Source organism: Cupressus sempervirens, chromosome 11, assembly GCF_028749045.1.
Source record: "Cupressus sempervirens isolate cs-2001-9-10 chromosome 11, ASM2874904v1, whole genome shotgun sequence".
Lineage (NCBI taxonomy): Eukaryota > Viridiplantae > Streptophyta > Pinopsida > Cupressales > Cupressaceae > Cupressus > Cupressus sempervirens.
In genome coordinates, this window is record NC_143128.1 from 86,865,757 (window position 1) to 86,892,545 (window position 26,789).

At 34.3% G+C, this 26,789-nt stretch overlaps 2 long non-coding RNA genes and 1 pseudogene across 3 annotated transcripts; 1 reads left to right on the forward strand and 2 right to left on the reverse strand.

The window, feature by feature from the left end:
- Nucleotides 1-2,361: 2,361 nt before the first annotated feature.
- On the reverse strand, nt 2,362-7,112 carry LOC149528350 (uncharacterized). Its single transcript, XR_016358752.1, has 2 exons — nt 6,515-7,112; nt 2,362-3,061 (listed from the first exon to the last, which is right to left on the reverse strand). It is a non-coding gene; the product is annotated as an uncharacterized LOC149528350 (long non-coding RNA).
- LOC149528351 (cytochrome P450 81Q32-like) lies at nt 4,013-6,112 on the forward strand (annotated as a pseudogene). Its single transcript, XR_016358751.1, has 2 exons — nt 4,013-5,136; nt 5,280-6,112. The product of XR_016358751.1 is annotated as a cytochrome P450 81Q32-like (transcript).
- Nucleotides 7,113-9,987: 2,875 nt separating the features above from the next.
- On the reverse strand, nt 9,988-14,464 carry LOC149528352 (uncharacterized). The gene is made up of 2 exons (XR_016358753.1): nt 14,304-14,464; nt 9,988-10,696 (listed from the first exon to the last, which is right to left on the reverse strand). It is a non-coding gene; the product is annotated as an uncharacterized LOC149528352 (long non-coding RNA).
- Between the last annotated feature and the right edge of the window lie 12,325 nt (nt 14,465-26,789).

Below are 26,789 nucleotides of genomic sequence, written 5' to 3' on the forward strand. Positions count from 1 at the left end.
AGTCTGAATGAGTTTCCCTTCATGGAGATGGTGTTGGATGTGATCGCCAATCTTCTCCTGTCCTTTCTCGGGTAGCCTTTGGGGCAGGGTTTTGCCCTTTGCGCATGGCAGGGGGAGGTCCCCCTATAGTGTTTCATGCTAGGGCTTCTCTTGTTGTTGGGGAGGTTCGTTCCCATGGAGCTGTGGATGGTTCTGCCATTTCCTATGCTGATGTGGCAGCCTATGAGACTGGTCTTGGTGGTCAGGCTGTGCGTCCAGGGCCCCATGTTGCTATTCATGTTGTTGTAGGTAACCCCATAATGATAAATCTAGAGTATGATATTGTCGATGAGATTTCTACTAATTTGGAGGACTTCTCCTCTATAGCTGTCATTTTTTGTTTAGGGGTTTTTGGCCCTCTTTGTCAGATCCACATGCTTGGATTTCCAAATTTTGGGAGCCTATTATTTCATATTTAGTCCAAATTTTCCCTATGGAAAAGGGCTTTTTCATTGTAAAATTTTCTTCTACTGATGATCAAAATGCCATCCTTCGGTGTGGTTTCTCTTGGGAGGAGAGGTTCCCCTCGATGGCCAAACTTTGGTATGTGGATTTTGATTCATCAATTGAATCCTTTAACAAGATTCCTCTATGGGTAAGGTTCCCTAATCTTCCCCTTCACTTATGGCTGGATTTTATCCTAGAGGTTGTGGGAGAAGCCCTTGGGGATTTTTTGTTGGTTGATACTGCGTCTTCCAATGTGTTTCAAATGACATATGCCTGCATTCTTGTGAAGATAGACGTCTCCAAGGGGCTCCCAAAAATGATTAAGTTGGCCTCTCCTAATGGCTCTTGGATTCAACTTTTTGATTATGAGGGTATTCCCTTCAAATGCAGGAAATGTCATAAGACCGGCCACCTCGATGTGCATTGCTCCTCTAGAAAGGTTAGATCGAAGAAGTCACCTTCTTGGTGGATGGAGGTTTCAAATGATCACTACATTGTTCAGAAAGCTCTCGCTGTTGGGGGTGGGTTGGTTGATTCTTCTTAAGATTCTTTGGTGGCGGATTCTGTTGTTGTTCCTCCTGATTTAAATGTTTCCCATATAGCAGTGACCAATATAGATGTCCCTCCTTCGGATGTTGCAATTGTTAATTTGATTGTTGCCCCTCAGGTGGCTCTATCTCTTGAGGGAGTTGTTGCCCCTCTTTGGTGTGGTGGGGGTATTTCTTCTCCCACTGAGAGGGTTTTGGGGGTTGTTTGTGGTGTGGATGACTTTTCTTGGCAGAAGGCTACTAGGAAGGTGGAGGATGGATGGGAAACAGTAAAAGGAAAAAAGGTCAAGCCCTCCAATCCATCATTTGATATGTCTTTACATTCTCAAAAGATGGAACCAAAATGTAAATCTTAAGGCTCAAATTTCTTAACCTGCTACTCGCTTGGTCTTTTTGAGGCTGTCCCATTTTTTTATGTTTCTCCTGGTCTTTTTGGAATGTTGTCTTGTAGTTTGACATGGTTTTGGATTTATTGCCTTCTTTTGCAACCATGGGGTTTCAGGATCTTGTTTAAAACCTATTTAGGTGGTGGTGGAGTATTATGTTATCTATGAGGCTACCCTAGTCAACTTGTTTTGGCGGGAGACCTATTTCACCTTAGGATTGTTTGTTTTTATGTTTGGGCTTCATTGAAAATCATTTGATATGTAAAAGGTTTTAGGCACCCTTCAAAACTTGTGTTCCTTAATAACAATAAAAAGAAAATAAGATGCAACAAGAAGGCATAGCTAGAGGTTGCAACCTCCACCAAACTAAAACTTCAAAAAGGGGCACAAGCATAGAAAAATGCATAAACCTAAGACTCAATATCCTTGCAATTATTCTAAAACAGATAACAAGAGAGGTCCCAAGAAGGTGAGTACAACAAAACCCTCTCCTTATGCCCTCCATGGAGAGTAGCTCCCTTATCCACCCAATAAGTTCCCACAAAACAAAAAACACGCAACTTAGATCAAGGATTGCCATAGCTTCAATGATATGACCAAGGAGAATAAACAAATGGAAAACATTTAACCACTCAGTACTCCTTCCAAACCCATATTTGATATGTAGAGTGCAAACATTGACATCAAAAAGTTGTTCAAAACACCCAAACCACTTTATCATCAGCAGAGGCAGGAAAAAAAAAAAAAAAAAAATCTTGTAGGTAAGCCCAAAGAAGTGTACAAGCACAAGGTCCCTGTTGGCACTGGTAGACTGATGCAAACAAAAAAAAGCCAAGAGGGCAGAGCCAAAATTGTTAGCAATATCCACCTTCAAAAGTTGCAGAAAATCTAGCAAACCTTACATCCATCATGTTTCCTCTTATCGTCGCTAGAGACAAATGTAGAATATAAGCCCAAAAGGATAAATCCCTAAAAGGGGAGCCATAAATGTCAATAACATCTTCACCAATAGATCCACATTTAGAAGGTGCAGAGACCCTCGCAACACTAACATCCTTCCTATTTCCTCTTATCATCACTAGAAACAAACACAACACAAAAATCCATGAAGACAGAGTCATGAAATGGTAGCCAAAAATGTCAACAATGTCATTAGCAACAAAACCTCCTTTAGAAGTTGTAGAGGCTCTAGCAACCCTAACATCCTTCATGATTCCTCTATCAATCGCTAGAAACAAACACAAAACCCGAAGGAAAAGAGGGTCCTCCCCATTAGCATCATTGACTACCATAACAAAAAAAACTCCCCTTCCTTGATGATAAAAGACCAGGAGTGCTCGAAAAAAGCACAAATTACAACAAACACAAAGCATGAAAGTTGTGAAAAAACATTAACATAGATTTCAAAGACAGACAAATCTGCTAAGAAATAAAGCGCTTCCACTAAAACATCATCACCATGTTCCTAGCTCTCAAGCCCTTGGAACAACCAATAATTGTTGGTATGTTTGTTGTTGCGCCAAAAGCTCGAGCTATCAACGAACGTCACAAACCCCATATGTACCTAGATCCATGAGAGGTAGTTAAGCCATATCGCGAACCCCGAAGGAGGTGCTGACCTCCAAGTCAACAATAATTTCCCTGCAATGCACCCATATGGAATGGTGAACGACAAGCATCAACCAAACATTTTTGGAGAAGACTACATGAAACACTCTAGAACAATCAGGAGCACCATCCTCCCCTGAGTCTTCCCCAAAGTCTCATTCCCCAAGAGAAACCCTAGACCCGCTCTTGCTCACACTCATCTTACTACAAGGAATTTTTGTTAGTTGTTATTAGTAGAACTTTTGCCTACAATGACATGCATCTTTTTGAAATGTGGCCATTTAATTATGTTCAATGCTAATATCATTTTGTATAACAATTCTACAACAAAATACCCTTTACAATTATATATCAATTAAAAACAATGTTTTAATTTCATATTTCCAATGATGTCTAAGGGTAGTCAACTCTCTTCATAATATTGAAATAGAAAAAGACAAAAAAGTGGACCACTCTTAAACATCACATTGTGGAAAAAATTGAACTTAAAAAATTGAACTTAAATAAAAGTAAGTCAATTTTGACTATTTAATACTTTTAACTTAAATTTAAAAGAAAAAAATTAAGCTTGATAAAAATAAATCAATTTTAACCATTTAACAGTTTTAACCTAAATTAAATCTTAATATATAATATTTAAGCGGTCAAACCAAATGTACTCCTTAAAAGGCATGCTTTAAAAGCTATTCAAACCTTTCCTCGCAGTTCTGTCGTTATAGAAAAGGTTGGCTGTCTAAGCAGAATCTCCCCGCGTTCTGTCGGTTATAGAGAGCGCAACCGAATCCTTTCTTTCGCATTCATTCATTCACATGGAATTCCTCAGTTAATTGATTCCACAGTTTCATTAATTTATTCACATTTGTACATAATTGACATCTCTTAATTCCGCCCGTGCAAGTGATCGAAGTCAATTTTAAATTGGAAGAAAACTTCAGTCCGGCACTGACGCCTCTGACGCCAATGGAATTGGTCGAGGTCTGACGATTTGGAATATTACATTACAATTAGAGGAAAACTTCAGTCAGGAACGTGCTTTTATGCCCATCTATCAATTTCACGCAGTCTTTCTTTACTGTCCTATAAAATATATATATTCTCCCGCAGTCTTTCTGTACTTTCTGACAAGAGTTTCACTATATATAGTCATACAGTTATACTTACAATGGCATTCAGAAAGCAAAAGAGGTTTGAGATGGAGCTAACAATGACATGGCCTCTTAATGTGGCAGGAGTTGCTACAATTTATGTTGCTCTTTTTCTACTAAAAAGCCTTGCAAGTTCTGAAAACAAGAACCGGCTCCCTCCAGGTCCAAGTGGTCTTCCTCTAATTGGCCACTTTCATATTCTGCTAGACAGTAAAAGGCCGATTCACCAGATCTTGGCCTCACTTTGCTAAACGCTATGGGCCAGTTATGCATGTCAACTTTGGTAGCCACCCTGTTTTGATCATAAGCTCTGCAGAATTAGCAAGAGAGTGTTTCACAGTGAATGACAAGGCTTTGGGATCTAAGCCTCAGCTTTCACAAGGAAAACATTTGGGGTACAATTATTCTATGGTTGCTTGGGCTCCATATGGCCCCTACTGGAGAATCGCTTGAAGAATTTGTGTTCTTGAGCTTCTCTCTCCCAAGAGAATCCAGTCTTTTGCTCCCAAGAGATCCCAACAACTTCACAAAGCAGTTGCTTCTCTGTTTGAGCAGGCTCAGCTGCAGAATACTGTTAATATGAAGAGGTTCTTCTCCTTCTTGAACTTCAAGACACTCATGTCTATGATCATTAATGAGAAATATTTTGGAGAGGAGTCGGGGGTCTCGGAGGAGATTATTTCCAAGGCGATAGAGCAGTCATTTGTGTATCATGGGTGTGTGAATATTGGGGATTATATTCCCTGGTTGAAGTGGCTTGATTTGCAAGGGTATGAGAGGGCAATGATCAAGGTACAATCACATTTGGACTTGTATATGCAGACGATATTGGAGAAGCATAAGGAGAAAGGACCAAAACATGGGGGAGAGATGGAAGACTTTGTTGATGTTCTCATCGCTCAGGCAGACCAGAATGGTGATTCCATTCCTGATAAAGATGAATTCATCAAGGAAACTACCGCGGTAAGTGTCTGCACTTCGCCCTTTCTTAGCAATTTTGATTCTACCCCTTGTTATTAGTGCTTTTACCTTTGCAGATTATGCTTAGCACAGGCTCTGACACATTTTATACCTTATCCTTGTTACTAACGCTTGTACATTTGCAGATTATGTTTAGTGCAGGTTCTGATACACTTTCAGTTGCCATGGTTGCCATGGAGTGGACATTGTCAATGTTATTAGAAAATCCACATGCAATGAGGAAGGTACAAGAGGAACTTGATTCTAAAGTTGGGTCTGACAGAGTGGTGGAGTCAGACATACCCCAGTTAAAATACTTGCAATCAGTAGTGAGAGAGACCATGCGCCTCCATCCATCAGCACCTTTGCTTTCAGTACATGAATCTATTGAGGATTGCACTGTGGGAGGCTATCATATTCCTGCAGGAACAATGATGTTTGTAAATGTATGGGCAATTCATAGGGACCCAAAATTGTGGGACAGACCACTAGAGTTCATACCCGAGCATTTTATGGAGAGGGATATAGACGTAAACAACATACAAATGAAACCTGATGACTCAGAGATAATTCCATTTGGGGCAGGGAGAAGAGGATGTCCTGGTGCTGTGTTGGCAATGCATATGGTGCAACTCACTCTCGCAACTTTCTTACATAGCTTTGAGTGGTCTATTCCACCCGGACAAGTTATGGACATGAATGAAGGGCCTGGCTTGACAATGCCAAGGGTGGTACCTTTGGAGGCTGTCATAAAACCACGTCTCTCCCATCATCTATACCAGAGATAGATCTAGATCTAGTGTTAAAGCCATGTTTTCACAAACCCTCCACTTCGGTTTGTGTTAAATGTCTATGTCCTGATGTGATTCGGAATAAGGCATAAACCATGTAGTTCAAACAATAATTGTACTCTATATTTTTTAATGTTTCTATGAATTTAATGAATAAAAGCTATAGTCTTAGCACTTTAATCCTGAAGTTATTTCTACAATTGAGTTATTGACGGTTTGAATTAAATGATTCCATATGGGTATACTACATGCACACAAGTTATGATGTGTAGCCATTAGAATTGGAATAACTTCAGTAGGTGTTAAGGGTACCAAAAACACACTTAGTATATTCCTTGTGATGCCTTACTTTATATGTATAATAGTACATCACCAAAAGGCTACCAAATGTAGAATAGAATTTATTTAGAATTATTGCTATTAAACTAGGTTATTCGATGATGACTTGAATCATTATAAGGAACTTCATTCCCTAATTAGAGAATTATAGATAAAATATTCCTACGATGTCACTTTCATTTCATATAACAGTACTTTAGTGCAATCATAAACTATTTGAAAAATGTTATAAAAACTAAAATGGCAATTACCTTTACATCTGATAAATGCATCTTGTGCAATGTAACAGCACTCTTCAATACTTTTGCATGATAGCCAATGTGAAGATCTAACAAGGACAATAAGTCAAAGGCCCTAAGTTAGCATTGTTAGAAAATGTTAAGAGATACATTAGTACATTGTATATGACTTAACTCCTAATTATAATAGGTTGATGCAGACAATTCAATGCACACGCTTGACAAACCAGTAGATCCCATATTAAGTAATCTACTATCTTAGAGAAAATAGTTTAATTACTAATCAAGGATGTATCTATTTGGATGGTTGATGCTGACACTATACATGCAACCAATGACTTCCTAAGCTGACAGTCAGTTGTGTAAAAGGAACTACCTAAATTCAAGCAATCAACCAAAGCACGAGCAATGCTAAACAATAGTGCTGCAGGTGGTGCAATATTATGACTCTACTGTAACTTTAAGCATAATTGTACACTACCGATATTTTCCACAAATTGTATCTATTTAACTAAAGAACACTAGGAACAAATAATGTATCAAAGCAATGAAAAATTTATCTAATGCTAAAATTAACAATCTAACTATAAAGAGAATTACACAAAATCAAGTAGCTCTTGCCTGAGGGTAGCAACCTCTGATCTCAACATACATTTAAGTCAGAATATAACAATTGCACTTAGTCAAGAAGAAAATCTAGCAGAATTTACCATTTATCACGCACTAAATGGATCTCCCAAATTCTATCAAGGCTGCACTTTTGTACACAAATCCCAAGAGAATGAGCTAATTACATCTTTTAATCTGCTATGAACACCGGTCAGTGCTCACTAACCCTGAGGATGACTATTTCTCCTACGAACTGAAGGTAACAACTACGGAAAGTCACAATCCTAATTGAACTCATCTTCAGCCAAAGATAGAAAGGATAGGAAACATGCAAGGATCGAACGAATGCCATGAAGCATGACTCTGCTAGTCTACAAGATTCTAAGGAGCATTAAATCGACTGAGCTTTAAGATTTGAAATTTGAACAATGCAATCTGTATATCTGAATAGAATGTTCCTGTTTTAATCTATAATTAGTAGTTAATACTGTTAGCTAAAGCTCATGCTGATAACCTGTAAAAACTAAGTGTTACTCCATTGCAAATTTTTAAATGATATATCTCCGAGATAGTTTTTGTTAGGCATGTTCGAACATTTAAGTTTTCCTACAGACATTTTGGCATTTGAGAGTCATTTATCTACAACAGTCTGACCCAAAACATATGAAGATCATTTATCTAGCACAAGCTGATCAACCTTATGATCTTTACCATACAAATTCTTATTATATCATTGTAAAGGTTGTCTTAAATCTTCATACAAAATGACCAAATTGGTGACTGCAACATCTGACCCAAAACATATGAAGATCATTCATCTAGCACAAGCTGATCACCACTTGTTCTAAATCTAAAAAGAGGTCATGACCTTTTATTGTACAGATTCTGATAATAAGGTGGATTGACAATTATAATAACAGGCATAACAAGTAAGGTGGTTTGACAATTTAGTAACAGGCATAACAAGAGCATGGCTAGTCCTTAATGTATATAAATTATGCCGTGGTAATGGTTGTCTTAAATCTTCATACAAAAAAAAAATTGATAATTCACAACTGCACATTGTAATAAGGTGCTTTGATGGTTAGAATAACAGGTATGCCAATAGCATGGAGTCCTTAGTGTAGATAAACCTTTATTTTGTACTGATGCAACAATTTCCTTCAACTCATATTGGGCTAGAAGGATCTTACTAATTCCTCCTTTTCTCTTTTCATGAAAGTTTTTCCTTGTATTCTTGCTGTTAGAGAAGCTGAACTAAGGGGAATGAACACACTTGAGAATGCATTAATTGAATGCAGAGTATGGGAAGGATTAGTCACTTCTAATTGAAGAGAGAATTGATTCTCATCTTCATGGGAGCAATGTTTGACTTCATGGGTGAGGTCTCTTGTTCAGGCCCAGTATTAGGAACGAACTGCCATCCATTATGCCCTAGTATTAAGAACAAACTGCCACCCATCATGCACTATGTAGTAGGACAAGTTTACGAATGAACCAGCAAACTCACAGCAGTATGCAGCGAGGAATGAGGTGGCTCACTGGCTATGCTAACAGCCAAAATGATATTAGAAAAAGGTAAAAGAATTACCCAAAGATAGTATCCCTACTCCAGAGCATTTCTGGCAAACAAACAAGGATAATTTAGTTCTGCTGCTAAGATAAATAGAGTTGTTCTGTAGATGTTCAATAGGACCAAATAGGGAAATTTGTGAACTGTGCCCACAAGGGGTATGATGACTTGTCAACTGCTTATTAAGTTATTCTCCTTTTGAGATAAATTCTGATTCACCAGTATAAAGCTACAGAAGAAACCATAGCAAGGTGGAGCATAGGGTCAATGTCAATGGTAAAACATTTTTGCTCCAAACCTAAACAATATACTGGAGCGTCAAAATAATAAATAATAAATTAATATCAGAGCCCATTGCTCTACTGCAGACCTAAAAGGTATACATGAGACTCAGAAAGGACCAAACAGAAAGAAGCCCATCTCAATTATAATTTTTTTAACAAATCATTGATATTTAATCACGATGGCTGATTATTAATGTTGACATTATTGTTTTCGAACTGAAGCAATGATATGGTGGTGTGTTTTGCTATGTTGCTTTATAATTGGCTTAGTGGTGCATGAACTTATTTGCTGCACGCACGCACACACACACACACACACACACACAGAGATTATATGTATATATATATATATATATATATATATATATATATATATTCTTGTACAAACGAACCCAAAACGAATCCGAACCCAACCCAAAAAAAATTGATAGAATTTCAAATCCAAATCTCGAACCAGAATCCGAACCGGCAACTTAGTAAATATATGCAAAATGACCTCTACTTTACAGGTTATGGAGTTCTTTTGACACTAGTAACAACCGTAAGTTTTGAATTTTTTCTCCTAGGCATAGACTATGTCCAAGAATCAGAGTGTACAAAAGATTATAATTGGGTGAAAGTATTACAATATGATCTGTGCATGAGTGGACTATATCTGTAATCTTGAGGGAAAGACTTGGAAAGTATAAATGCTTATGCAAATATGTATTACAGTGGTGGTCAACTGTTAACACTGAAAAATATCAATTTGCAAAAGCAAAGAACATAGTGTATGCTTGTATTAGTAATTTGGTTCGTACAGAATTGAACCACCTCAGTTAAGAATTTCTGTAGTTTCAGGTGGCAAGACAAACAAGGCATAGTAAGAATCAAAGGAAGCTAAAGTAAGCATAGATGTAAAAAGAAAAAACCAAAATGTATCAACATGAAACAAACATAGTCAGGGGAGGACCCTACAAAACAAACCGCAGAACACAAATCAACCTGATATAGACATCAAAGCCTCTGAAACCAAAACAGATATAAATGAGCTAGATTTGAATTTATTGAGGTCAATGCCAGTTTTTACATCTTACTATGAATACTGATTGCATTCTAGACAGAGTAAAATCTTCCAAAACCTAATCAACTAATCTGCTGCAACCTATACAGTGGAAAATTCTTCCAACTAGTCCCAAGAAAAAGAAGTTACAATAGATCCTCCTCCCTTTAAGATGAGGTATAAACAAAGAATAGAAAAGAATAATACCAGATCAGTGAATAAACAAAAAGTTACTACTTTTGTACGATAGACATCTCAGACATTCAGTGATTTGTCCTGCTTAGGAGAACCGGGAGGTGAAGGACCTGGAGGCGTAACACCAGGAGGAGCAGCTGGCACACCAAATACTTGTGGTTGTGTGCGAATGTCCTGTCGGCCCCTTGCTTTACCTAGGAAGTAGCAGCATACACACATGATAATAGCTAGAATGATGAATGGTATGGAAATGACCAAAGTAAATGCCATCAAGTCAAAAAATCTGTGTAATCAGTAAATTTATCTTCTTTAGGATTGTTCACTCTTGTCTCTTCAAATAATTGTAGAAATGTGTCGTACTAATGTTTGAAATTTCAGACTTCCGCAAACAACAGAAGGAGGTCCAGTCACTACAGAAAGCGAATCAATGTCCTGTACTTGCTTTGGGGAATTTGAGTCTTCTTTGGAAAATCCAGTATCACACCTCTTATCTGCAAGGAACAATAAGATCCAGCACTTGTATCATCAACAAACATACAATATTTTATTTCTCTTCAGCCTATATGCTATAACATCTCCAAAAGAAAACCTAAAATATTTACAGCTAGAATTTTAATTTTGTCGGGTTTAACCCATGTGCATTTTATCATCCAATGACGAACCTTATAATTCAGTAACAAACATCATCTTGTATCATCAGCAAACATACAGTATTTCCCATCTTGTTTGCCAGATCTCCAAAAGAAACCCAAAAATGTTATCACTGGAATTTTGATTTCGTGGGATTCGAACTGTCTGAAATTCATTCATCTCAAAGCGTAGGTAGTAATTACAATGCAAGGGAGTCCACTTAAAACATAAATAACTCTAAGAATTTATTAATAGAGAGAGGAATGAATGAAGTCCACTGTTCTGAGCTTTTTACATTCTAGCCTATTCACCATTAGCAATGCTTTTTGGAGGATGTAATGGGTTATAACTCCCCTTCATCTCACAACTACTACAAATATAGGATTGAATAAATCATTCTTATTTCAAAATTAATTCTACTATGAGAGAACCCCAAGATAATCGTATAAATAATAATATTGTTTTAATATTGAAAATTTTGAAGTGTAAAATTGAAAAATCCCTTCCAAGAAGGCTTAATATTTCACAAGAACTAAACAATGCCGAGACAAGCTATTGCATATCTGCCCAATGGAACCACAAGAAGCAGTGTAATTTTTCAACAGGTAATGTTGAGATAAAATTGAAGCAATTTTGCAGAACATACGGTCCCATGTAAAACAAAAGTTTTTAGGAACTCTGCACCCACAACTAAAATAATAAAAACCTAACTAAAATTTACAACAAGTAACTACCATCTAGAAAAAATTTCATGAATATTGTTTTACTGCAAGAATTCTCTAAGCATTTTCTGAAAATCGGCTCTCAGAATTTCAGGGTAACATTTTGTTTATTCTTGTTCTTTGATTTAGAATGTCTTGTGGGACAACTTTTAGTCCTCTCTATGAACTGCCTACTTATGACAATCTGTCTGCCCTAATAATTCCATGGCATCTGCCTAAAATAAAATATATTATACTACTTAGTGTATATGTGAAATGTGGGCCTCAATTCCTCACACACCTTCAACACAGTCATTATCTGAAAGATCATATTGGAATGAATATGAGATTATTCAACCTAATAATCCAACAGTTCGACCTGTTCCCTTCTAACTAGAAGGATTTTTCCTTTGCTCTCAGAATGAATTAATCTAAATGTATGCAAGATTATTCTAAGTATTAGAAAGAACAATTAATCCAAATGCATGCATCGTTAAACTATATGAGATTGATATAAGAAAATATTAGGCTAAGAATGCAAGAGAAAATGAGTAGATATTCCAACATAAGTTCGATGCAAATTCAAATCAACCTCTGTAATGAGGAATGGAGAACTTCTTAATAAGAATCCAAGAGGTGATCAATGGTCGAGATTAATCAGAATGGACAATCCAGATTGAAGGTGAGACTCAATCATAATGGAAAATTCCTTAAGAAAAGGAAGTTAACTGGTTGCTATTGAGTGTAAAAAGGAGTTAACTGATTTAATTTGGAGCGGAATAAGGAGTTAACTAATTTAATTTGGAGTGGAATAAGGAGTTATCTGATTTAATTTGGAGTGGAATAAGGAGTTAACTGATTTAATTTGGAGTGGAATAAGGAGTTAACTGATTTAATCCCTTTTCTGATTTTAGTTCACCAGAGTTTCCATTTCTGAACTAAAGAGAAGATTTGGAGAGAAGATTTAATTTAATAATATAGAATATGACCTCATAAATGGATAAACTTTAATTAATTGAATAATTAAATTCATTAATTAAAAAGAGGAAATATCTTATTAAATCAAATATATTTAATTCCTTTATACGTTAGCTAAAGGGGTGAGTTAATTTAATTAAAGTATGAACACTTATAATTAAATTAATTCAATTAAAAGGTTAATTTAGCAAATTTAATGAATATTCAAGAATTAATTAAAGTGATTAATAAGATTAATGATGTTCTGCATTTGACACTTAGGTCGAGTAGAGATTATCAGAATTATAATTGTCTAGTAAAATAGGACTTAGGAATAATCGAATGGACCAGAATTGGTTAATATGGCAATGTGCCAATTTTGAGGTATTACACTTAGAAAATAAATTTCTAAAATAATAATGGCACCAATATAACTGTCTTTTTCCTCCACCTCTATGTTAATCTTGTATTGACACTACCCAAACATTAATCCATCCTTTAAGATATTAAAAACTCTGTACCCAATAGACTGATAGCCTGCCTTATTAATATGACTAGCTGTTAAAAGAGTGATGCTATAATATTTTAGACCAGAAAAGGCATAAAATGGGCATTTGTAATAAAGAAATAAACTTAAAAAGTTGAATACATTTCAGGATTAATTTATAATACAAAGCTAAATTACCAAAGAGTGAAAGTTCAATTTAAAAAGGATGAGATGTTACAGAGGAAGTGTAACATGGAATTTCATGACTCAAGTCGAAGATGAAACATGCAACTTGAAACTTTATGAAAGAAAATACAACGATGAAATCCATTCTGTGAGATCTTAATGCAAAGATATAAGATCAAATGCATATGTTGTAATCTAATGAGGGGAAGCTGAAAATGAAATCTGTTCTTTGAGATCATTGACCAATGTAGGCCATGAAGCCCATTTTTAAAACTATAAACATGGGCTACGCTCAAATGTACAACACAATGGTGAATTTGTCATGTGAAATCTGTGAGAGGTGTAAAGTCACTCAATTGTAACCCATGAACCTTATACCATAACCTGTACCTGATTCTGTATATGTTAGGAACGGAATGTACCCTAGATTCCTTAGACCACATGTCTGCTGGAGTTTAGAGCTACCCAATTGCATGAGGGAATTTAAAACTTCAATCGTGATCTTAGAGGACCCTGATTACTTGTATTGTTTCATGGTTTGTTTGCTTTACTGCATGACCATGGCAGCTATCCAGAAAATATCCCTACTAATAAGTTTTCTTAGATAACCCAATTGCCAATAGGTAACCTCATTCCGAATTTAAAACACAAGGAGACTCCGAACTTTGATTGCCATGCTCTCCACACAGATTTTCTTTCACTTAGTTTTCAAACACCTAATGTACTAAGTTCTCAAACACTTAATGGACTACGGAAGCTCAAATTCTTTACACCGCATTCAAGAAATACACAAATGTTTCTTGTCCTGCAAAATAATCAATCCATAACAACCCCTTCCCAGAAACTCTAGAACTCTTTTCTCTTAACTGAAAATACTCAATTCAATCCTTACTCGCTGCACCTATCTCGTAATCAGCTTAATTGCAAATCCAGACAACTTTTGATGCGAGCCCAGAATCATAATACCGACTCAAGCAAACAAACCCACTCTCCAACAAACCCAAAAAACTGGTTTTGCTTGCAGAACCCTAATTGATATCCAGTTCATATTCCTAATAAACTTTTGCCCAAGAGTTTTACAGCTGAAATTAGAACAAAAAATCTGAAAGAAAATCCAAAACAGGGCTCTCAACATACCTCAATTTTCGAATGCTGCGCTGCCACAATAGGATCACGGAGATGGAATGGGTTTGAGGTATTTTAACATGGCTTCGTCGTAAGAAAATCTAGAATCTTGGATTCTTTAGCGGGTCCTAGTAGTGAGAGAGATCCAAAACAACAGAGTAATTTTTGTAAGGAGTACACTTGACGTTATACAAACAAATAACGGGTAGATTGGTAAAAGAGGTTAACTAATCCAATTGGTAATTACTATTTTATGGAGGTAATCCATAAATAAATGTTAGGTATCTAAAACGGGCCCATGCATGTCTTATGATGTTTTCGAGCTTTGGACTCACTAAGACTTGATCCTCGTGGCTCTTTGTGAGCCATTAACTTCACTAGTAGATCAAGGGTCCATTGACTAATTACTATGTCCCTCTTATAAATTGACTAGGGAGAGAGACATGAGTCCTCATTGATCAATTTTTAATAAAAATCAGAAAATACAAAACATTTTTAAGAATGTATATTTTATGATGGAGAATAATAATAAAATTGAAAAAAAAAATTAGTATGTTTTATATGTAATTGTCATGATGCATTATATTTAACATTTAGAATAAATAAATAGGAATCTATAACAGTTAGAAAAATATTAGTCAAAATTGAACATAAAATAGATATATTAGTAAAAAAAAATTATATTTTTATTTAATTAAATAAATAAACAAGTGTTGGTAATGGTTAATATTCATTATTAATTTGATTAAGAAAATAAGTTTAATAAACTTAATTTAATCAAGTATAATATAATTGAATTAGGTATAATATGATTACAAAATCTATTTCTAATCATTTAAATGGAATATAATTTAGTAATTAGAAATTCTAGAACATATTAGTAATTAAAAACTAAATAAATTAAGATTTTTTTAATTGAAAAATGAAACGAAAATGAATAATTAAATGATAAAATTTATAAATTTTGTCAAAGGAATAATTAGGACTAGGAGATTAAATTATTAAATTTAATAATTTTTGTATACGCTAAGTATAGTAAATTGGTTCTTCTATGCTTAAATTACAAGTCATGAGTTTATACTTTTATTTTTAGTTGAGCAATTTTGTTTTTGACAAGTAGATAAATTAGGATAATTAGATTTCAAAGAAAGTCATCAAATAATTTTCACAATTATTGAATTTAACAAGTAAAATGCTAAGAATAAATAGACTAGAAGACATAACTATTTATCAATGATTTTTTAAATTAAATGATGGTAAAAAGTTTTGTTATCCAAGTTGGACATTTTTTAATGTTAAAAGTGCACATCTCTTAATGATTTTGTATTTTATTATTTATGGTATTACAAAATATATTACTTAGTATTCTCGTCCTTATAGTAGATCATGGACAGAAGAATCTACTATATTTTCATATTTATACACATAAACATTCAAATTTTGTTGCATTTTCTTGTTAAATAGATTTGAATCAATATAGAATGTAACGTTTTATACATAGGTTTTATTCAATAAATACATAATTTAGATATACCTTAGAATTGCAAAGTAGTATGTGGATCATTTGCGTGGCATATGCTACATTAATGTAACTAATATTATTTTATATTTATTTAGAGACATAATTTGACAAATATTTAACTTTATTTGAACTATCTCATTAGTATGAATTAAAATTTTCAATTTGCATGTTAAAACATATGCAAAAAAAAATTAAGTAAAAATATAATATTGAAAAATAAATAAATAAAATTGGAAAATAACATTTTGACTTGTCCTTTACAATAAATAGTTATGAGATACTTTTTATCTGATTTCAATTTTTCTATTATATATTTTTATCAGTTAAATATATTATTAAAAATTATTTATCTTCATTATCATTGGTTAAATTCATTTGGTGTTATACGATAAGATTTTTTTAATTTATTGATAAATAAAGCTATATTGTAATTTAACATTATTACTGTTGGGACTCAAAATTGAAACCCTGATTTTGAGTACCATTCTATAAATTGAGCCCTATGAATGCATTTAATGCATGTGTACCTAACTATCCTTTTGAGGCCTAAGAAGTGTTTAATATTTTTAACACCTTGCATTCAGTATATCCACTCATCTCATGAAGATAAATTGTCATTCCAAGTCATTCTATGAAGTCTCATTTTGAGCAGTGTTTAAATATGCATTTTTGCCCAAGTGTCAAATAGCGATAGGTAGCCGAGTTTGCATTTGAATATCTCGTACCCAAAAATGTTTCATGACTCACCACTTTGGGAATGTCTAGTATGTATATCAGAGAACCTATGTTTCAATTTTTAAGTCGTTTTGATGTGTTTTGACTAGGCTCATGTTTGACCAGTTGTAAATTTGGCCCAGTTGACAAAAATGAGAAAATTATCTTTGCATTGCATTCTAGAGGTCAGAGACTTGTTATTTTTTAGATTTGAGCCTATGAGGAATTTGTTTCATCAGTTTGCAAACAAGATTCCAAATACAATTTATGAAGTTTTACTAGTGTCGCAAAGTGCAGATTGATCAAGACTCCTATTCGAGATGTCATAACTTTGGATCCATTATATGTGAGATCAAATGGATTGTACCATTGTATTCTAATCTAAAAATTCTTTAAGTGTGCCGATTTGCAAATCTTGACAAATCCATTTGCACACTTTCCCAAGTCCATTCCGCTTGAGGAAAATGCTTTTCTGCCAGTGTTTGAAATCCTGCAAATTCAAGTACCCCTTTGAGTGTTCTCCAAATGTGCCCTATTATTCATCATGAGCCCAAATCCCATATTTATACTCTCCTCATGATAGTGAACTAATGCCCCAGTTTTGTTCTCCCAAGTGTCAATTTGACCTATTTTCGAAGCCAAAACCAAATGCAATTTATGGTTTTCTGACATGTTTGCTTGTAGGCAATTCTGAGAAGGCAACTTTGATGGTCAATATCTTGTGACCCAGGTGTTGTCATGATGTGAGATCTAAAAAGGTACAAGAATGCTAAACAAAGAAGTAGTATGTCAAATCTTAGGGCTCGGTTGTTGATTTCAGTTTGTTTTTAAGGTCAGTCAAAGGACCCCTTGAAAAGAAATTGGTAGTTCATAGATAAGAGGTGAAATGAGTTGTAAATGATGGTTCAATGATCAAGTTCAATTTTAATCAGTACTAGATGTTCATCAGATTAATTTGAAATGTCACTTGTTCAAAAACAAAAACAAAATTATCCGGACCCACTTTGGAGCCCGACTAACTTCACGAGACTGATAGAATCTAAGGGAACGAAAACTGATTTAAAAAGGATATTATAATGTTTTAATCATTGTAATGCTTCAGTATATGTGCATATCACTATTGATCAAGTGAACTTTTAAGATCATACAAATGGCAAACTAAAAAAAGGGGAGAGTGAATTGATCATCCAAGGAGAGATGTTGTTTTAACTCTTGTTTCAAAGAAGAAGGAACTAGAATGGATAAGGTGGTTGCTTATTTTTGTTCTTATGACTTGACTAAAGCTAGGAGTCATGTTATTGAATTAGCATTTCAGGTCTGCTAGCATAATAAAGTGAATGGATTGCTTTGTTTTCCCCACTTGGCTCTTGCTAATATGATATGGGAAATAGTAAGTGGGTACATATAATGGTTCTCTTTAATTATTACTTTAGCCCTATATGTTATAAAACAAGAATGCTAACGATATTTTTCTGAGTGAAGGATTTTTCCATTTTCATATGGTGATGTAATAAGAAGCCTATGCTATTGTAATACCATGGAAGGCCACTATAAGGTGAGCAAGGAGTCTAAGCTACACAAGGGGAGAGGCAAGTGAGGCTCAGAATGAAGCATGTCGATGAGTGATGTTATCAAGTGAAACAATGTGTCCTTGTTATAGTCCATTACATAAGTCAAGACCCATACCGTTAAGAGTTTTCTTGATTGATATGCTCTAGACTGATGGATTTTGATGCTCATACTGGTGCGCGGGAGAATGTTATCATTATGAATGATCTATGAGTCTTTGGAGTTTCAAACAGGGGTGATGTGCAATGAATGGATGAGAGAGTGGGAAGTTATTACTGAAACCACCATTGGAGCAATTAGAATGTTGAAATTGCACATTTCCAAATGCATTGTCCTTCCAAATTTTGTAGAGGGCATCGACTAGAAGTATGATGACAATGTGGTAATTAATCACTTAAAATGGCTAAGTTGGTATAGGCACGACAAAAAATTAACAAAGCATGGCTCGCACAAGAGGAGGTCATAGTAGATTCATGTCTTAAATCAATGTTTTTAACCTTATATAGCTGGAGTATCATCCAAGCACAGACTTTGAATGTTTCATGGGGAAGCTATTGAAAATGCAACAGTGAATGATGCCAATGCTATATGCTTTGAATAGGGTGTGATGCTCCCCCATTTCTTAGTATTGTTGTAGCTTGGATGATCATTTCCTTGCATCGATGATGAATTATTAGCTCCAAGCAGCAAGCATTGGGTGCTCCTTGCCGATGGAAGAGACCATGTATTGAAAAATAGCGCAGGAAGGAAGAAAACTTTCAAAAGTTTAATCCCACATTAATACCATGGGGAACGTTTAATGTGTTTAAATACACCACCACTCAATACCTAAGCGTCTTTAAGACACAAGGCTTTTGAGCCACAAACATCTTGCATGGGGCCCCAGCTAGATGAGAGGACTAAAGAAATTTTGAATGACATCAAAAAATGATGTGACGATAGATGGATGAATCTAAAAGTGATGCATGGCAAGAGTCCTCCAACGTGGCACGGGAAACAAGCTTGACACATGGCAAGGAGTGGCACATGGTGCAATGTCACCATGTCACTAGCGACATGGAAGACATGGGATTTCATGGCGACAAAGTGACAAGCCGCTACGTGGCAAGGGAAATGATGTGGCATCAGTGACATGGCAGAAAAAATGAGGAGTGATGATTTGGTAAGTCCATGATCAGAAGCACAGGATGCTAACACTTGTTAGATCCAACAGATGTCGCTATTTTGTCACCATGGGAAGTTGCAAGGAAGATAACCATAGTGACATATCGACGTGCTGACATGTGGCAACAGGCCCACTTCAAAAGGGTGATAGATCTGATGAATCAGGAAGCACCACATGGTGGTGATGTAGCGAGGTGCCTAGTAGGTGATAACATGGTGCAGTGATCGTGCATAGAAGGGCCAATGAAATGGTGACATGCAACAGTGTATTAGGTGGCAAGTGGAAATTTAGTGGACCAATCAGAGGGTACCACATGGTGCCTACATGGAAGATGATGGTGCAAAGTTGATGAATGGTGTGTTGCCACATGGCATAGGAAAGTCAAAGCATGTTGACCTGGATTGAAATTAGAGGCAAAATTCCAAAAAATGTAGGAAAATCTTTTTTAAAAAGGTTTTTCTAAAAAGCATGTACAGGAATATTTTAAATCAAATAGAGATTATATTCTAAAGTTTTGACTTTAGGATTTTTTGAATTTTTGCATAAAATATTTGTGAGGAGATGCAGACCTGAAAGCCAATCCAGGAGCTTGTTGTTCAAACTGATATTCTAGGCATCTCTGATGCACTGACATAGCACTATCATATACCGTTGGAACCAAAAGAGAATGAACTTACCGTAATTGAAGTTTTTTTTGGCACATGAAACCATTGGTTCAAGTTATTTAGTTGTTTGTTCTAGGTATCTCTTTTTCAACCATTTTCTATTAAGGCAATTTAGGTTTGATTTGTTGAAAAGTGGTGAACTGTGGAAACACCAGAGGCAGTAAGAATGTAGTTAGGGATGATTTTCTCACCTCTTAGTTAGTTTACTAAAGATTTTATTAGCATTTCAAATGCATATCTAATATTTTAGTAGAATAAGGTTTCTCATGAGTTAGGTAAGATATATTTTGAGTTTGTTGCACACAATGATGAGATTCTTTTCAAATTTTGGTTGTAGAGAAGAGAGATGTTTTGCAACAACATGGAATGAAGATTGAAGTGGACACATGTCACTTCCAGATCAAATCTGGGATTTCATTCCTTTCCTATATCTTTCTCTTTCTCTCTCATTGTAAGGGTTTGATTTTTGATAATTTTTCATTGTTGTGATACCATGTTGGTTGCACTTAGTCTATGATGCCACAAGGTTGGATCCAAAACTATATTTCCACTATTTATTCAACATTTCTCTCATGTAGTGAACATCAAGCTAATATAGATAGTTCTGGTCTATTTATTGGTCTTATGAGTTATTTGCATGCATCTTGAATGTATAGTTTCAAAGAAATGAATACAATGAGCAAAAAAATTCTTAGTTTCATTCTGATTCTCATCTCCTATCTTTGTAATTTGCAATGTTTTGTGGTTTAGGGACAAAGAACTTAAACCCTTTTGCATCCCCTTAAGGTTGTATGTCTCATATGTCTTGTTGTTGGAACAAAGAGCCAGGTAAATGGTTGTTGTATTTGACAGGGTTGTTGGTTATTTGAGAACAATATTTCATGAGAATGAGGTCATTATGAACATCAATATCTTATTCACAAAGTGATAGGATAGATATGATATCTTGATATATGGAATATGTCACTGGTATCATAGATGTATGTATGTGATTTGTGGAACTACCCAATAGATAAGGCCCTAATTAGCTATAGGATCAATTTGTTCTTACTATTGCATATTTGGGAATTTGTTGAAATCAAATTTATAATCATCCTTTTCCCTTTTCGTTTAAGAGTTGAAAGGATGCCCTCACTCAGCTTGTGGATTTCATAGGATTTACAATTTGTTACTGCACTTCTTTGTCATTACATGAATATAGGAGAAATAAGAGTTTCATCTGCTTTGTTTAGATTTAGTGTATTCTTTTGAACAACTAGTACCATATGAATGAATCTAAGGTACACCCGCCTAGGTTTTGTAGAGCCTAAAGTAAAATAAGGGTCTAGAATTATAGTTTCCTAGTGTTTGAAAGTGTATGTTGTAGATGGGAAGTAACTGCCCCTAGGTGTATTCTATTTTCATCGAGATGATTTGAAGCATAATGTTTTAAAACGCCAACAATTACATTCACCTAAAAAATTAAAAATTAATGCATTATATATTTCATTAAATAGATACTACTTTATCCTGAAATTGTCTTATTATAAGACAACATTGATCAACCAGTAAATGACTCTTGAAATTATATATATATATATATATACACACACACTCAATACCATTTATTTCTTTTTTTTTTGTCTTCAATAAAAATAAAATAAAATGAAAACACTATTTTTTACTCTCTAAACAAATAAATAGAGTTTAAACTCCTAATTTTTAATGAATCACACCTTATGAAGGAAAACTAAAACAAAGGTAAATTACAAGTATATTAACCTTATTTTTTCTTTTTCTCCATAATCATCCAACAATTCCCTTTCTATTTTTATTGTGCAAAAATTACAATCCAATTATTTTTATAGGGGTGGAACAAAGCAACTATGTTCCTTGGGGAATCACACCAAATATTACTAGCTTATATATATATATATATATATATATATATATATATATATATATATATATATATATATATATATATATATATATATATATATATATATATATATATATATTCTATACTATAAAAAGTTGAGAGTTAGCAAGCCTTTAATTTTGTAACATGTAGTTTAATTATTTATTATTAAATTAAAGTTTTGAGAACTCTTGTCTTCCCTATATATATTAATATTATAGAATATATATAAGGTAGTAGCAGTGGCACCCAACACAGAGAATTATTTGTTGATTTTTTAATATCTAATATTTATTTTTATTAATTATTGAACTTAATTTAAAGAAAGGTTTTTCATTTATTGTAGTTGTTGTGCTATACACCAACCCAGGTTCAAATCTCAATTGGGTTAGTATTATTAATTTATGTTTAAGGTTTAATCTAGATTATCTTTAGGATCCAATTACTTTTACCATTAAGGTTGGACATTGGATTTAATTATTATTCAATTTGGTTTAGTATATTGTTTCTTATTTTAGTTTGGTTTATGTTTATATTTAATTCTTATTAATAATGCTCAATTGAAATTAATTTTTAATAGGGTTTATTTTTTGTTAGGATTTTCTTTGATTTGTACGTATGTTACATTCAATTTGGACTAACTATAATTTTGGTACTATTTTGGTTAGGCCTATATAATAATCATCCTACACTTTTGTTTGCAATTTTTCTTTACGTCACATTTTTCATTTTATTATCTATCACATTTTCTCCCCTCTCACAATATCTTGCTTCAAACTCTATTTTTACCTCATGTATCTAACCATCCTAGCATTGTATCTCTCTTTCATGCATCATCGCCATCTTTGTCTACTCTAAGCACTAATTGTCCTATTTCTCTATTCTATATCTCTTCTTTCTCCTTATCCACCTTCTCTCTTTCTTCATCATCTTTCCCCTCACCCTATTTGAAGCTCACTAATCAAATTTTAGTGACAAATCAACCAAGCATGTTGAAGATCAATCAATTTAATGCAGTATTATAAAGGGCAGATTACATATAAATTAGTACATCAAGTACACAGAAGTTCATTAAATGTTATCTTTGGCATAAGATGTCAAAGAGGGAGAAATATGTCATACATCAAATAAATTTTATGTCTAATAAAGGGAGAGTTTTGTCATATGTCAGAGGTGTCAAAGAGGGAGAATGAACTTGAGTTGATATCAAAGAGGGAGATTTTGATATTGTAGTCACTATAATCAAATTAATCAGAAAATCATTCTAGAGGAAGAGTTTGATGTCAGAGGGAGTTCACACTAATAGAGGGAGTTCTCATGGATGAGAATCAAAATGAAACTAAGGATATTATCCTTACTTTTATTTTTCTCTAAAACTTCATTGTATTATGACATGTGTTGTTGTCAATGCCAAAGAGGGAGATTGTTGAAAATAATTGATCAATTGTATATTGTCTTTGATGTTGCACAAAATATCATATCTTTACCAATCAGTGTGTGTTGAGATCACTCAAGTGATGAAGACAGTTTCTAGTGTCTATCAAGCATTCCAGAGTAAACCAAGTTCAAAGATAGTATGTGGTGAGTTCACTCAAGCACCAAAGAAAGTTTGTAGGAAGACAGTGTCTACCAAGTTCACTTGAGAACCAAAGAGAAGTTCAAAGAAGTTCAGTGTTAACTGAGCTCACTCGGTTAACAAAGGAAAGTTGGCATGGAACCAATGTTAATGGAACTCACTCGGTTACAAAAGAAAGTTTATCAAGTAGTAGCACTAACCAAGTTCACTTGGTTTACACGGGAAAATCATTTCAGAGTTAGTGTCTACCAAGTTGGGTCAGCTAACGAAGGATTTTTTTATTTAGTTTAATGAATTTATCTTTTAAGTCTAGCCAGCTTAAGGGGTAAATATTGAATATTTGTAAGTGTATTCAAGCCGACTTGACAAGGAAAAAGATATAAATATAATGTCAAGTTGGAGGATTGGATATGAGAAGCATGGGATTGAAAAGATAAATTAAGGAAGTGAATTGGAAGGATAGCAGAGTATCTTGAGTTGACCGAGTTGCAAAGTTTTATTTGATCAAGGAGGATCAAGTATTCAAACCAGAACAAAGATTTTTAATCATCAATACAATTGCATTAGAAATCAGGTCATATCATTATTATTCTCTAATAATTGTAGTAGTGTATTGAATCTCTTAACAAAGTTAGCTTAAAAGCTATTTTCCAAATCCTCTAACAAGGTGGCATTTCTAGATTGAAGTGTCTAAAGAGCTCTAACAAGGCCACTCATAATATGGTGATTAAATCATTTAATAGGGTCACACCTAACGGTGTGTTATGTAACATTTAACAAGGTTGGCTTCTAATAGGGCTAACTTCAAAAGAGTGAAAAATAGTAACTAGTTACAATTGGTCATTTTTTTCCCAAATTGGGTTTCCACATTAAATCCTGGTACCACTTGTGTTCATGCTATTTATTTTATGTATATGCAACTAAGCTAATTAAGGTTATTCACACTTAATATCATAAGATATGCATGTTCGGTATTTATTGAGTTACAGTTGATATTTCATTACTTGACGAGTAACAGTAAATTGTTAGTGCTAACCGAGTGCCTTTGTGTTAACCAAGTTTCAATAGTTTCAGCAAAAGTTATGTTTTGATTTGTATTGAACATCTAAGAGATTTGAGATTTATTTTTGTGGTAATTGATTCACCCGTCCCCTCTCGGTTACTCCTCTTATATTTCCAACAATTAGTATTAGAGATTTTGTGCTTGCATAGAAGGTTTCAAGGACTTAAGCTAAAGATGAGGATGTCTTATAAAATGGAGATCCCCAAGCTTAATAGAGATAAGTTCAAGTCATGGTAGAAAATGATGAGACTACATCTGGAAATTGTTAGAGACTCGGTCCTAAAGTACCTAGATACCAAGTATGTGGCACCTACTAGAACTTTGACTGTTGAACAAATCACAAAAAAGAAGAATCATAATATCATGATGATTGATATTGCTTCAAATCCTAGCTGTGTTTTTTTTTTATGAAGTCAAAAACTATGATACTGCTCATGAGATGTGGATCAAGCTGAAGGAAATCTATGGAGGAGATGATAATGTAAGAAGAACCAAGGCAGAAAGTGTCAGAGGTCAATTTGATAGGATGAGAGAAGATGCGAATATCTCAAAATACAGTGAAAGAATAAATTCTAGTGTGTGTGGAATCAGAGCCTCACAAGGAAATATTGAACATGAAATAGTGGTAAGAAAGTTTCTTAGAACACTTCTTCTTATATATGCAATTAGAGTCTCATCAATTCAAGAGATGAGATGCAATCCTAATAATGATATTACATTGGATGTAGTAATGGGAAGATTGGCATCATTTTTGCTAGATAACTATGGAAATTATGTTCCTAACACTAGCAACCTTGAGTCTGCATTTCAAGCCAAGCTACCACTCAAGAAGAAAGCTGCAAAATCTAAAAGGAAATCTCATAGTGAAGATGAAGATGGTTCTGATGAAGATCTTGAAGTCATTAAAGAATTACTTGCAAGAATATTTCCCAAGGGAAAAGGGAAGTACAAAGACAAAATTCCTTTGATCTACTTTTCTTGTGAAGAGGTTGGTGGCATTGCTACAAGGTGTCCAAATAGAGAAGGCAAAGAAGAAAAGAAGAATGACAAGTACAAGGGCAAGAAGGAATTCAAAAGCTACAAGGAAAAAAGTAATAAATCTTGTTACATTGCTAAAGATTCTAAAAGTAGTGAAGAAGATGATGAAATGGTCTATATTGCTGTTAAGGATGAATCAGATGATAAGAATGATAAAATGGCACTTATCTCACATATCAGTAAGAATGATACATGGATTATTGATAGTGGTTGTTCCCACCATATAAATGATGACAAATCTAAATTTGAGAACTTAGTACACTATGATGGTGGAGGTATTAGATTTGGCAATGATGAACCATGATAATTGAAAGGTAAAGGTTGTATTGTACTAACTAATGATCTCAGATGTGATAATGCTTATTGGGTTGAAGGACTGAAGCATAATCTACTTAGTGTGGCTCGATTGAATAATATTGAATTTGAGGTAGAATTCATGAGTGGAATGGCCAATCTGCTATATGGAAAAGGAAATATGTTTGGTACTAACAAGAAAACGAAAGGTAATCTGTTCTACCTAGATCTTAATGGAAGTTCATGTTTCATTGCTCAAGTAGAAGAAAGCTTCTTATGACATAAAAGGTTATGTCATGTGAATTTTGATAACCTAATAAACATAAGCAATAACAAAAGGGTTAGATGCATTGCAAGCTTGAAGAAACCTGACATGGGCATGTGCAAGAATTGTCAAATTGTGAAGATGGGCAAGACAAGTTTTAAAAGAAAGAACTATCATTTTGAAGAAGTGTTGGAGCTAGTCCATATAGACCTTTGTGGACCTATTGGCATAGAAAGCTACACTAGAGATAAGTACTTTATTTTATTTTTTGATGATTATTCTAGAATGATGATTGTTATGTATCTAAAGGACAAATCATAAGCTTTTCAAAAGTTCAAATGGTATCTAGCAAGAGTGGAGAAAGAAACTGAAATGTTTGAGATTAGATAGAGGAGGAGAATTCATTTCTAATGAATTCAAAGAATTGTGTAATGAGAGAGGAATGAAAAGACAAGTGTCTGCACTTGGCACACCTTAGCAGAATGGCATTGCTGAAAGAAGGAATAGATCAATCATGGATTGTGCAAGGACCCTTATAATAGAATATAATGTTGCTATCAAATAGTAAAGGAAGAAATCAGTACTGTAGTTCATACCTTGAACTAAGTTCAGTTGATGAAGGATTCAAATCAAACACCTTTTTGAGTTATGGTATGGCTATAAACCCAATGTGTGTTACTTCAAAGTATTTGGCAATAAATGTTATATTCTGAAGGAGTCTAGAAAA